This window comes from Trichosurus vulpecula, chromosome 8 (genome assembly GCF_011100635.1).
Source record: "Trichosurus vulpecula isolate mTriVul1 chromosome 8, mTriVul1.pri, whole genome shotgun sequence".
Taxonomy (NCBI): Eukaryota; Metazoa; Chordata; class Mammalia; order Diprotodontia; family Phalangeridae; genus Trichosurus; species Trichosurus vulpecula.
Window position 1 is genome coordinate 257265143 of NC_050580.1, and position 14346 is coordinate 257279488.

A 14346-nucleotide genomic window follows, 5' to 3' on the forward strand; every position below is an offset into this window, starting at 1 on the left:
TCATTTTCTCTGTTTAGATTCTGAATCTCCATAGCCATTTCACCAATCTTACTTTTTAAGGACTTGATTTCGTCAGTGGTTTTTTTTCCATTTTTTCTTTTACCTCTCTAATTTGGTTTTTAAAATCCCCATTTATCTCTTCCAGTAATGCTTTTTGGGCTTGAGGTCAGTTCACATTCCCTTTTGAGGTATCAGATGTGGGTATAGCGTCATTGCTGTCCTCTTCCAAATTGGTATTTTGATTATGCCTGTCTCCATAAAAAGAATCAATGATCCTTTGGTTTTTTATGTTGGTTAGCCTTTTCCTGGCTTTACAATAAATTTCTGCTTTTGGGGCTCAGGGCTCTCTGTCCCAGGTTTCTTGTTCTGGGGATTGTAAGTCTAGTTACTGGCCTTGTGCATTATAGCCTTCAGTTTCCTAAGGTGTGGGGGAGGGGGTCTGGCTGCCTGAAGTCTCCTCTTCCCCTAGGGCTGCTCTCCAGTACTGTTGCTCTTCAGCTGTTTGTTGTTTGTGCTGGTGTCTGCCACTTCCCCTGGGGGAGTAAGGGTACATCTGGGCTCCTGGTGTTGACCCCTGCTGGCTCTGCCCCTCTGGGACTCAGGAACTCCCACTGCTAGGCCACTGAAACCCCACTTCTGTCTCCTCTATTCCAGCGGTTTTTCCCAAGGAATTCTCTGCATGGGGGGGGGGGGATTAGAGCCATTTACCTGGCCATTATGTCTCCCAGAAGTTCAAGAAGAGGCATGTCATACCTTTGGGCAGCAAGCCTCAGGAGTTGATGTCCCACGGCCAGCTGGTGGCCCTGTGCTCCTGCTTCTTGTTGCTTCCACAGCCTCCCATCCTGCGTTGGAAGGCCTGGGGATCTCCGCCAGGTTCAGGCACCCAGCTTTCTCCCAGACTGTCTCTCTGGTTGATTTCCACAGCTGCTTCCGCTTTGGTGCTGTCCAGAGCAGCTCCACATGCTGAGAGCTCTCCCAGCCTACAGATCCATCCCGTTGACCTTTCAGACTCTCCTGGCTTGGAAATTTGCCCCACTAAGACTGCTAGCAGTTTCTAACTCTCTCAAATCTGCTCAGATTCACTTATTTATAGGTATCGCACAGAGCTTGTAAGAGACCTCCTGTAAGAGGCTGTTTTCATGCAACCATCTTGGCTCCACCCCTCTCCTACAAGTATTGTTAAAAACTTCATTTGCAACCTATGAACAGTCTGTGTATCTTTGAGACTCTCCTCAGGTTCCTTGTCTCTTGTTACTTGTTTCTTTGGAGCTCATTTTTTTCAATAGCAAGGATGAGAATTCACTGATTTGCTGAATAAGGGCTTCAGGCTTGAAATTTTGCCCCATCATTTGAACTTACAGGCTTTTATTACTTGAAGATAATAACATTTCCACTGAAGAAGTTTTAACTGCAAAGTTACATGGATGGTTACTCAATGGGAAGTTCCACATTAACTGTAAAATTTTGCTTGTGTCATCTCGAGGATGGATATGCTGAGCAAGTACTGGGTCTCATACACTTGCCAGAGGGTCAATGACATTTGAGTCTTCTCCACCGACCTCTGGGTAGTTAACACTAATTAAGCAATAACATTAACATGAGGGCTAATGGCATGCTTTTTTTTTAATTTAAATTTGTTTATTTAACATATTTGGTTTTCAGCATTGATTTTGACAACAGTTTGAATTACAAATTTTCTCCCCATTTCTACCCTCCCCCCCCACTCCAAGATGGCATATATTCTGGTTGCCCTGTTCCCCAGTCAGCCCTCCCCTCTATCACCCCCCTCCCCTCTCATCCCCTTTTCCCTTCTTTTCTTGTAGGGCAAGATAAATTTCTACGCCCCATTGCCTGTGTATCATATTTTTTAGTTGCATGCAAAAACTTTTTTTTGTTGTTTTTGAACATCTGTTTTTAAAACTTTGAGTTCCAAATTCTCTTCCCTCTTCCCTTACCACCCACCCTCCCTAAGAAGTCAAGCAATTCAACCTAGGCCACACGTGTATCATTATGTATAACCCTTCCACAATACTCATGTTGTGAAATACTAACTACATTTTGCTCCTTCCCAACCCATCCCGCTTTATTGAATTTTCTCCCTTGACCCTGTCCCCTTTCCAAAGTGTTTTTCTGATTACCTCCACCCCCATCTGCCCTCTCCTCTGTCATCCCCCCCCTCTTTTATTTTTTTTATCTTCCTCCCTCTTCTTTCCTGTGGGGTAAGATACCCAACTGAGTATGTATGGTATTCCCTCCTCAGGCCAAATCTGATGAGAGCAAGGTTCACTCATTCCCCCCTCACCTGCCCTCTCCCCTCCTCCCACAGAACTGCTTCCTCTTGCCACCTTTATGCGAGATAATCCACCCCATTCTATCTCTCCCTATCTCCCTCTCTCGGTATGTTGCTCTCTCATCCCTTAATTTCATTTTATTTCTTTTAGATATCTTCCCTTCATCTTCAACTCACCCTGTGTCTGCTCTCTCTCTTTTACATATATATATATATATATACACACACATACATACACATACATACATATACACATAGATATATACATACACATTCACTTCTATATATACATATATATATATATGTATATATATATATATATATATATGCATATTCCCTTCATCTACCCTAATACTGAGGTCTCATGAATCATACACATCATCTTTCCATGTAGGAATGTCAACAAAACAGTTCAACTTTAGTAAGTCCCTTGCAATGTCCGTTTCTTGATTACCTTTTCATGCTTCTCTTGATTCTTGTGTTTGAAAGTCAAATTTTCTATTCAGTTCTGGTCTTTTCACTGAGAAAGCTTGAAAGTCCTCTATTTTATTGAAAGTCCATGTTTTGTCTTGGAACAGGATACCCAGTTTTGCTGGGTAGGTGATTCTAGGTTTTAATCCTAGCTCCATTGACCTCCAGAATATCGCATTCCAAGCCCTTCGATCTCTTAATGTAGAAGCTGCCAGATCTTGGATTATTCTGATTGTGTTTCCACAATACTCAAATTGTTTTTTTCTGGCTTCTTGCAATATTTTCTCCTTGATCTGGGAGCTCTGGAATTTGGCAACAATATTCCTAGGAGATTTCTTTTGGGGATCTATTTGAGGAGGCGATCGATGGATTCTTTCAATTTCTATTTTGCCCTGTGGCTCTAGAATATCAGGGCAGTTCTCCTTGATAATTTCCTGAAAGATGGCATCTAGGCTCTTTTTTTGATCATGGCTTTCAGGTAGTCCAATAATTTTTAAATTATCTCTCCTGGATCTATTTTCCAGGTCAGTGGTTTTTCCAATGAGATATTTCACATTGTATTCCATTTTTTCATTCCTTTGGTTCTGTTTTATAATATCCTGATTTCTCATAAAGTCACTAGCTTCCACTTGCTCCAATCTAATTTTTAAGGTAGTATTTTCTTCAGTGGTCTTTTGGACCTCCTTTTCCATTTGGCTAATTCTGCCTTTCAAGGCATTCTTATCCTCATTGGCTTTTGGGAGCTCTTTTGCCATTTGAGTTAGTCTGTTTTTTAAGGTGTTGTTTTCTTCAGTGTATTTTTCAGTATTTTTTTTGGGTCTCCTTTAGCAAGTCATTGACTTGTTTTTCATGGTTTTCTCGCATCCTTCTCATTTGTCTTCCCAATTTTTCCTCTACTTCTCTAACTTGCTTTTCCAAATCTTTTTTGAGCTCTTCCAATAGCCTGAGACCAGTTCATGTTTTTCTTGGAGGCTTTTGTTGTAGACTCTTTGACTTTGTTGTCTTCTTCTGGCTGTATGTTTTGGTCTTCTTTGTCACCAAAGAAAGATTCCAAAGTCTGAGACTGAATCTGGGTGTGCTTTCACTGCCTGGCCATATTCCCAACCAACTAACTTGACCCTTGAGTTTTTCAGTGGGGTATGACTGCTTGTAGACTAACGAGTTCTATGTTCCACGTTTGGGGGGGGAGGTGCCAGCTCTGTCACACCAGCACTCCTTCTTCCCCAAGAACCCCCAGCCCGAACTGGGCTTAGATCTTCAGCAGCCTCTTCACTCCTGCTCTGATCCGCCACTTAATTCCTCCCACCAGGTGGGCCTGGGGCCAGAAACAGCAGCAACTGTAGCTGCCCTGCCTCCGCTGCCCCCGGGGCTGGAAGCCTAACCGCGAACTCCTTCCACTCCCGCAGCTTTTCCCACTAACCTTCTCCGCAGTCTTTGGTGTTTGTGGGTTTAGGGGGTCTGGTAACTGCCACAGCTCACATATTCAGGGCGCTAGGGGCCCCATCCACCCGACTCCAAGTTTGGTTGTTCCACGCCGCTCAGGCTGGGCTCTGCTCCACTCCGTTCCCAGCTCCCAGCTCCCAGCTCCGTGTGGAATAGACCTCACCCAGAGACCATCCAGGCTGTCCTGGGCTGGAGCCCTGCTTCCCTCTGCTGTTCTGTGGGCTGTGCTGTTCTAGAATTGGTTCAGAGCCATTTTTCATATGTTTTTGGAGGTACTCAGTACGGAGCTCATTCTAGTCCCTGCTTACCAGCTGCCATGTTGACTCTGCCCCCTAATGGCATGCTTTTTAAATTATCAGTGGACATGAGATTGAAAAATATTTTTAATAAAATGTTGGATGATGGAATTGGAATTGGAAATGGAATTGGAAATATCTTGCAAATCTTGGTTGATGTGCTGAATTTTTTAAAAAGTGCAATCCAATATAAGTAAGTATAAAACCCTTTACTTGAGTTAAATACCTCTTCTTCACAAATAAATGATTGGGGAAAGAATGGACTAATGAAGTATTTGAAAAAAGATTTGGGCCTTTTAGCAGATTGCAAGCTTAACATGAACCAATAGTATGATAGCAGACAAAAATATTTGACTAGCTTAATACCAGCTTAATGTCTAAGACAGGGTAGGGGATAATCTGTTCACTCTGCTGTCCTGTTTACCTCATTGGGAGGAATGTTTTTACTTTCGAATACCACATCTTACAGAGGACAAACTATAAGTTGGTTCTTCAAGGCCCACCTAGAGCTCCTTCATGAAGTCAACTATCCCCTCAACCAAGGTGGTAGTTACTGTTCTTTACTCAAATTTCTCATACTACCTTCCTCAGATGACTCGTTCTCCTCTGCATCAGTTTTTATAAATGTAGATGGCATTTCTTCCCCTTATTTCCCTTGAGGGCAGAATCTGAGTAATTTTTCATCTTTGTGTTCTTAATGTATAGAACTTCGACTTGCACAGAGTAGAAGGACTTGCACCTGGAAAGGGAGAATAATTTGTGATTTCATTGATGTAGAGAACTCTTGCGTGGCAAATTGCTACCTTTTTTGCAACTCATACAGTAGTCTTATAGAACTGCCTAGAACACTAAGATTTAAGTGTCCTGCCCATGGTTGTCCAGACAGTATATGTCATAGGCCAAACTTCAACTCAAGACTTGGTGGCTTCACTCCAGTTTTTTATCCACTTTATTATAATACCTTTTCATGAACATATTAGAGTCTTACCTAATGTTTGCTGAATTTGTTGATTACTGAATTGACAAAGATTAAAGGATTTTGTAAACAAGGTATGGATACAAAAAGTTTACAAAGTCTGATGATAAGGAAAGAACAAAAACAATGGTATTGATCACCCTCTCCTGTTGGTTACTCTATCTTCTCTGCATTTTTGTGCCACTTCTTTTTCAGCTTTCTCCTCACACCTGTCTAATTGCACTTTCTCAGCTGACTTTGCAGATTCATTTTCCATATTACACCTTCTAACAGTGGTAATGCTGCAACATTTTATCCTGAGCCCTCTTCTCTTTCCCTCACTATATACTATCTCAGTGATTTCAGCTCCCATGAGTTTAAACATCACTTTGTGGATGCTTCACAGATCTATACATTTAGCTCCAGTATCTCTTTTGAGTTCTATCTTACATGACCAACTGCCTATTAGACATTTTGAACTGGATGGTCTATAGGCACTCAGTGTATCCAGAAGAGAACTCATCTTTTCCCTCAAACCAGCCCGTCTTCCAAACTTACTTATTTCAGTTGAGACAACAAGCTCCTTCTAGTCCCCCACTTTTGGAACCTTGGTGCTCTCCTTTACTTCTCTCTTCCTTACCTCACATTTTCAAACAGGTTCCAAACCTTGCAGTTTCTGCTTCTGCAATGTCTATCACATGTGTCCCTTTCTCAGTACTTATATAGCCACCACCATAATTTATCACTTCTGACAGGAAAATATGGTCTTACAAATTGAATTCACTGCTTCAAGTCTCTCCACTCTCCAATCTATCCTACACAAATATTTTTAATAAACACTTATTAATTGATTGTTAGACTAATAGTAGTGCAATACCATCACCCTGGGGAGCTAGAGGCACTAGAAACACACATTCAGGGACTTGGGCTTACTTCTATCCAAGCACATCTTTTTACTGTCATGTGGTTACAGCAGATTGCTTCTGGGATTTTGAGAAGATGGGAATCTTCCCTTCCCTCTTACTGGAAGTCCAATGGAGAAAAATTCTTGAATTATCTCCTGATTTAGCTAAGGTGTCACAGTGGATAGAATGCTGGACCTGGAATCAGAAATATTCATCTTTGTGAGTTCAAATCTAGTCTCAGACAATTACTATCTGTGTGACCTTGGGAAAGTCACTTAACCCTGTGTGCCTCAGTTTCCTCATCTGCAAAATGAACTGGAAAAGAAATAGAAAACCACTCCAGCATCTTTGCCAAGAAAACCTCAAATGGGGTCACAAAGAGTTGGGAAAGCCTGAACTACAGCAAATATACCATTCTATTCTGTATAGTCTTCAAGAATTGCTCTTTTGAGCCTTTCACTAAATCAACAGGCACAATTTTAATTGGTTACTTGGTTTGATGTAAAAAAATTCCAGTACAATTTAAATTGTATGCACCATCCATGGTAGGAGATATCAGTTTCAGAGATGAAATATGAGGGGCCCACACTTGGACAACATATAGGCAACTACATACTTGATGCTGCAGGGCCCCTGCTATCCTTCCATGATTTTCCTGTGTTGTTTCTCTCTTGGAGAGACACCTTGGTAGGATATATTGCTCCAGTGGGCTCACTGGGCCTGCTCTCTCTTAAAGGCTCTGAGGTCTGACTTCTCCCAAACAGTGGAATCCCACCCACTTCCAAAACCTAACCTCTACCTTCTCTTGACTAACCAGGAATCCTAACCCCATTTTAAACTCCCAGTCTTGCTCGTGTAAATGAGTAGGTAGAGAAAAGGCACTGAGACAACCCATACTTAGGAGGAAAGTCTCTGGTCTCTGCCAACATCTCAGCTGCTTTTTCTCCAGTCATAATAAGAAAGGACTTTCTGTCCTATACCTTTACAAACTTCAAATGGGCCTGACTGACACCCATGCAATCAGAAATAAACCACAATATACAACATGGATCCCAAGTATAAATTCCTTTTGAAGTCTGACATTGTCACAAAATGTGAATAGGCCACTCAACATATATATAGGGCCAAGTCTGAAAGAGGTCTTGTCCCATACTACTGTATTGAAGAAGAGATTTCCATGAAAGTCAATTTGCTCAGTAGCCCTATTCAAATAACCCTTTCTTTTCCAAGGAAAGTTGAGAATCACCTTTCCCTTAGCAGTCATACAGAATTATAAAAAATACAGCCATAGAGAATCATATCATGTCAATCTTACTCATACTCCATTCCATACATCACAATACTTACCAAATAGAAAAGATTCCAGAACTTTATGACTGAGAAGGAAAGTTAGAATGTATTGTGCCTTACTTCCCATAGCAATGTGCTGGGCATGTGTTCGTGAGGAACAGATGGTGTTTGTGGATTTTTTTTTATTTTTGGTAAATAGCAAAATATTTATAGGAAAAATTGATTAAAAACTCCATAGCCTTTATCAGACATGAAGATCTGAACATATCCCACCTCTAAATACACATTCCTAAAGAGATCTCTTTCAATGGAAAAAAAAATACAAACTGAAAAACAACTCTAAATGATGTCCATCCTAGGTTTTTATACAAGCCAAATTTTGGGGGCGGGGGGAAAGATTCAACCTATATTTGAAGGAATATTTTATCTGAAGATTGAGTATATGGAAGAAGACTTAGACTAATTCTGCATAGTTTGAACTAAAAGGGAGATTTGTGAGTAATGAATGAAACTTATAGGGAAGTGGATTTAGGACAAACATGATAGTGTTCTAAGAATGTTAAAAAGACAATCCAGGCTAGCAGCTGCTGTGGGGGTGTAAAACTAACAACAACTGGCTCACAGAATGCTGCAAAAGCCCAGGTTCTTTTGACCTGCTTTACTAAGGAAGGCAATGTTAAGTGGTTAACAAGCTTACTTTAATTTAGCATACAAATACCATTCACTTAGTTCAGGGGAAAAAGCCAGCACCCTGAACTTAAGGGCAAATATAAACAAATTACAAACATCAACAGACAGGCCAAATACAATTCATAGTTACAACATCTAAGTTCAGCCCGGGAACTCATAACAAGGGCTGGCCCTGAGTCATTTGCGCCACCATGGCTGTGAGTCAGAGCTCCAAAAAAGAGAAAGTCAACCCCTGGTTTTATATCTTTTTCAGGGTCCAGGGTGAGTCACACATGAGACCTAAAATCATCACAAAGAGGCGACTTAAACCCTCATGGTCTAAAACCTCTGAGGTCCCAAACATGTCACTCAAACCCATGTAAACTAGGCTTTTCCTTGAGTCAAGGAGGTCATCAAGGACTCCTAATTTAATCAAGGAAATAAAGGCCAAGCTCTTCGAGGGCACTTGGTTGAACTAAGTGCTAAGAGCCCATTTTGATTGCCAACACAGTGAGTAATGAATGGAACTTTATAGGGAAGAGGATTTAGGGCAAACATATGATAGTGTCCTAAGAATGTTAAAAAGACCATAGAATGCTTTCCAAGGGATTGAATTTATAATCACTGGAAATGTTAAAGAGAGCCAAGAAGATCACTTATATGGGATGTTGTAGGAGAATTCCTACATTAAGTGGGGGGTTAAACTATATGACCTATATAACCCCTTATAAACCAGAGATTTTATGATTCTTTTGAAATATCATGATTGCATCATGGGATAACCCAATTGTAGCCTTAGGATTTTTGGTCTAGGCTACAATTTAAAAATATTAATTCAACTCTTAAACAAATTTGTTTCACGTTTTTTTTTCTTTCTCCAGAAGAAAACATTGATTCTTCCTTTGTCGAGTCCGACATTCACAAGACTCTGGTGATTCCTGGCTATAGCAGCTTACTAGTTATCTCCGTGTTGGATAAAAAGACTGTTTTAACTATTGCTACCATGCCTAACAATGTGCATACAGATAAAGGCATTTTTCCTGGGGATTGGTTCATATATGATTTGGGGAGTACATTTGCTTCCAGTTGGTCCATTACTACTGCCTCCTGTAAACATCAGATTACACATGATGATGTCAACACCTCAAAGACCATAATGAAATATCTTGATGTGGGGTCTTTCTTTGACTTTAAAATTAAGGTTACCACAGACTTGTCAAGTGGTGAGTGTGATTTTTTTTCTTAAACTGTAAATTGTGACTTGAAATTTTAGGATTACCTTTCTTTTCTTGATTATATGTTCCTCTTGATATTTGGTTTCTCTTCTTTTACAGAACATGTTAGAGGTTCCTCTGAAGATATTTTTTCTAGTTCTCTTGAAAATTTTCTTTTTTCCATATCAAATCTTTTATATTTTCAACCCTTGACTGACTTTTAAAGTGTAGCAAATTGAGCATTAAATTAATCAAAATTTTATACTTAGCTCTGAATTGAAAATGCATACATCTATAACTCCAATCTACATTTATTTAAATGAAAAATATTTTGTGATCATTATTTAAATAACATGGTATATACATATGTCTGCATGCAAATTCATATGTATGTATTTATAAACATATATTTGTATGTTGGTCTCAACTTAATTTTTGTGAGATTGCTTTATATTTATCATATATTTACATATCTATATATAAACATACATAGGAAAATATGTATTATATATATACACTATGTTATACTATATAGAGAGGCCATATTGTTTTATATAAATAATGACATATTATATATATATATAATATATCCACATATGAGTTTATATATGTAAACATACATGTGGATTGTATATATACACATATATATGGATTGTGTACACATACGTGAAAATGAAGTTACGCATTATATATACACAGAAAGAACACACACTCATATATATTTTATACATACAAAATATATATACACACATGTATATGTATAAGGTAATTATATATAGGGGGCCCCTTCCTTTTTAATAGAGAAGTATGGTTATATAAAACAAAGCAAATACATCAACCATATCTGCAGCTATAGACCATTGCCTCGGTGTTTAGATGGTGTGCTTCACTGTTAGTTGTCTGAAGCCACAAAAGGTCACTGAATTTATTAGAGCTCTGATTTATTTCAATGCTCCTCCCCCCTTTACATTATTGTGGCATTGTGTAAATTGTCCTACTTGTATCAGTTTTTGCAAATCTTCCTGAAAAGTTTCTCTGAACTTGTCATATTCATTTTTAAACATAGCACAATAACACTTTACATTTTTACACCAAAAGTTTTTTTTTCAGACATTTTCCAGTTGATGGACATCTACCTTTTTTTCTCTTTATTTAATAAAAGTGTTTCTAATAAATATTTTGGTACACATGAGGACATTCATTCTACATTTTTTCTAGTAGCAATATACATATTAATATTGTCCCTGGGCCAAAGTGTTTTACATTTTAGTGACTTTTTGAGGTTTAACTATCAATGACTTTCCAGAAAGTTAGGTGATTTCATAGCTGCGTATATGAGTAAGGCAAAATTCATGACCTTGGAGAGGACCATGAGCATGCCTGAATGGTTCAGACTAACAAAGTATAATGAGTTCTCTAGGTAGAGGGCAGAGGAAGTATAAAATTTATTTAGACTCCAAAGAATCAGACTCAAGGACCAATGCCTCCAATTCGATATTGTGGTAACAACATTCCAAAACCGATAAGTCCACCTTACTATGGCAACAAAGAGATTATAACAAAATATTGTAGCAGCAAACCAAACCATACTTGTGCTTCCCTTTAATGCTAGAACCCTCCTATAAGAACATCACTCACGAATCCTAAGTCCCTTCTCAGCACTCTCTCCTGCAGCTCCACTGTCTCCAAGTCCTGAAACTCCCTCTTGTGTTTAGCACTCTGCACACTCCAGAAGCTGGCCCTTGGCTTCTGAATCCTGCTGCTCTCCATTCTGCACTCAGTCCTCAGGCCTCAGTTTTTTCTGCTTATGCTGTTTCCCAGCTCTGTTCTCTCTTTTTATACAGTCTTTAAACATCATCTGATTGAGTAGAACTCAGGAACATACCATTGGCTCTGGTCTTAGCAACTCTCTTTAGGGCCCTGAGGGCTCCCCACCTCTCTCAAACTAGCAAACTAATTTACTAACTAGACTGGGGCCTCATATGTAATTAGCAAAAGGGTGTGGGCCTTTCTTTAATCAGACCTCCCTTTGTTGGCCCCACCTGAAGCCTATTCAATGGGCCAGATCTTTTCACTTACTGATTGGCTTTACACTGCACCAACAGGGAATTACTGTGCCTGTCCTCCCAAGACTCCATCATGGTTCATTTTCATCTTTTGTCATCTTTGCCAGTCTGATGGAAGTGAAATAAAACCTGAGAATTGTTATAATTTTTATTTCTCTTATTATTAGTAACTTAGAGCATTCTTTTAGATGATCTTTTATAGCTTGCTTTACATATGGAAAAGTGCATTTTTATATCCTTTTATCACTTATTCATGGGGGAATGGTTCTTATTCTTGCTGTTGTTTGTCCTTCATTCTCTAAGAGGATCAATGTCATCATTGATCTTGACTTGTTTGTAAATTGGATTTGTGAGGCGGAGCTGTGCATTTAGCTCTGTGACCTTAGGCAAGTCACTTAACTTTTCTTTGTCTCAGTTTTCCCATCTTTAAAATAGGGATAATAATAGCATTTACCTCCTAGGGTTGTTGTGAGGATCAAATGAGATAATATTTATAAGGCATTTAGCACAGTGCCTGGCACATATCAGGCATATAGAAATTATTATTATCATTAATATTCAACTTGTGAATGCTAACAGAATGGCAACACAGATGGGAAAAGGCATACAAATCTGTATCCATTTCCTGTTACATTTTTAAAATTTTGTAATTGAAGATTTTGTAATACCTTTTATGATCTTTTCACCTCCTTGTTCGGTTAATAAAGTATGTTCTTTTAGTTTCCTCTTATTTTTAAATGATATCACCTTTTGTATTGAAATTATATTTCCACTTGGAGCTTATTGTGGCTTGTGGAGTAACATGTGGTCAAAATTAAATTGGTCAGACTGATTTCAGATTTTGAATATTTCTGGTTAAACTGGATATCCTTATTCAAATAAGATAATAATCGTAAAGCACTTAACATAGTGCCTGGCACATGTTAAGTGCTTTGTGAATGTTAGTTAAGTAGTAGTAGTAGTAGTAGTAGTAGTAGTAGTAGTAGTAGTAGTGGGAGGAGGAGGAGGAGGAAGGGGAGGAGGAGGAGGAGGAGGAGGATGAATTTGTGTTCTTGGGTTTATTGGAAGCTCTATTATTCTGTTTCATTGCTTCTAATTCTTGCTTACCTACTATATTCCAATGATAAACTTTTCTACTTTTAAATAAAACCAATTTGTTTCCATTTTTGTGTCTTTTGTTTGTTTTCTTATTTAATTTCAGTTTTTTTAGTGGGAGGGGGGGTCTAGACCTGGGATTTCATGGGTAAAAGATGCTCTTTTAGAGGAATTTTCTCTAACAGTGTAGATCAACAATTACTCCACTACTTCTCTTCTTTGAGAATCATCTTAGGCACTGAGAGGTTCAGTGACTTTTCCAAGGTCACTCAGCCAATATGTGTTGTAAGCAGGACTTGAAGACAAGTTTTCTTGACTGAAGATGGTTCGTGATCTACTGTGAACACTAATTCTTTTTGAGAATTACAACTGTAAATTACAGTTTGAGATTTGGTAGTACTAGCCTCTGTTCCTACCTACTTGTTCACTATTTCTTTTGTGATTCTTCATTTTATCTCTCCAAAGAAGGTATCTGGTGGTGCAGTGGATAGAGCACTGGACCTAGAGTCAGCAAGCCTAAGTTCGAATCTGGCCTCAGAAACTTACTAGCTGTTTAACCCTGGGAAAATCACTTAAGATTTGTTTACCTCAGTTTCCTCAATCATAACTACTTCCCAGAGTTATTGTGGGAATTAAATGAGATATATTGTTTTAAAAAACACTTAGTACAATGCCTGGTACATAGCTGGTGCTATATAAGTGCTTCTCCTCCTCTTCCTCCTCCTCTTTCTTCTCCTCCCCCACTCTTTCTCTCTGTCTCTCAACAGGAATGTTATTATTTTCTCCATCTTCACAAAGTAACTCTAAGGTGGTTTTATTGGTGTGGCACCAAATCTATAGCCTGATTTAGATGCAATTATTATTTTGTTATAATGATACAACTCAACACTAAACAATGAATATGTTTTCAATTATTTAAGTGCCCCTTTATATAAAGGATTTTCTGATTGTATTTATAAAATTCCCGAGTAAAGTTAGGACGCCTTGTCTCCCTCTCATTATTTTGCATATTTTTATAACTCTATTAGTAATAAAGCAAGAGAGAAATTAGAGGCAAAAACACTGGAAAAGAAAAGCAAACATATTATTATAATTCACAAATTAGAGGATGGTTGTCTTAGAAATCCCTAGATAATCAAGATAGAAATGAATTGTGATAATTATTAACTTGGTTAAACTAGTAGGAAACAAAATAAGTTTACAAAATTATTGGCATTTCTAAACAACAATAATAAAATCTAGGAGTAAATAGAAGAAAGGAAATCTCATTCAAAATTCCTACAAAATGGATAAAAAAATCTTGAAATCAATCTGCCAAGGCACACTCTAGATGTATCAGTACAATTACAAACACTTAAAAGAAATGAAAACTGGTTTAAATAATGGATTTATTGCCCAGATTTAGACCTTACTGACAAAACTGGAAAAGAATTTAGTAGAAGTTAGGGTTAGTTCAACATATTGCACAATATATTGCAATAAGCTAAAACAAAAATGGCAATGATGGTGAAACTAATTGCCTCTGATGGTTTAATCTAGGGCTTTTTAGCCATAATCTTTTTTTTGTTTTTGCTTTTTTTATTATTTAATGTATTTAGTTTTCAGCATTGATTTTCACAAGAGTTTGAATTACAAATTTTTTCCCCATTTCT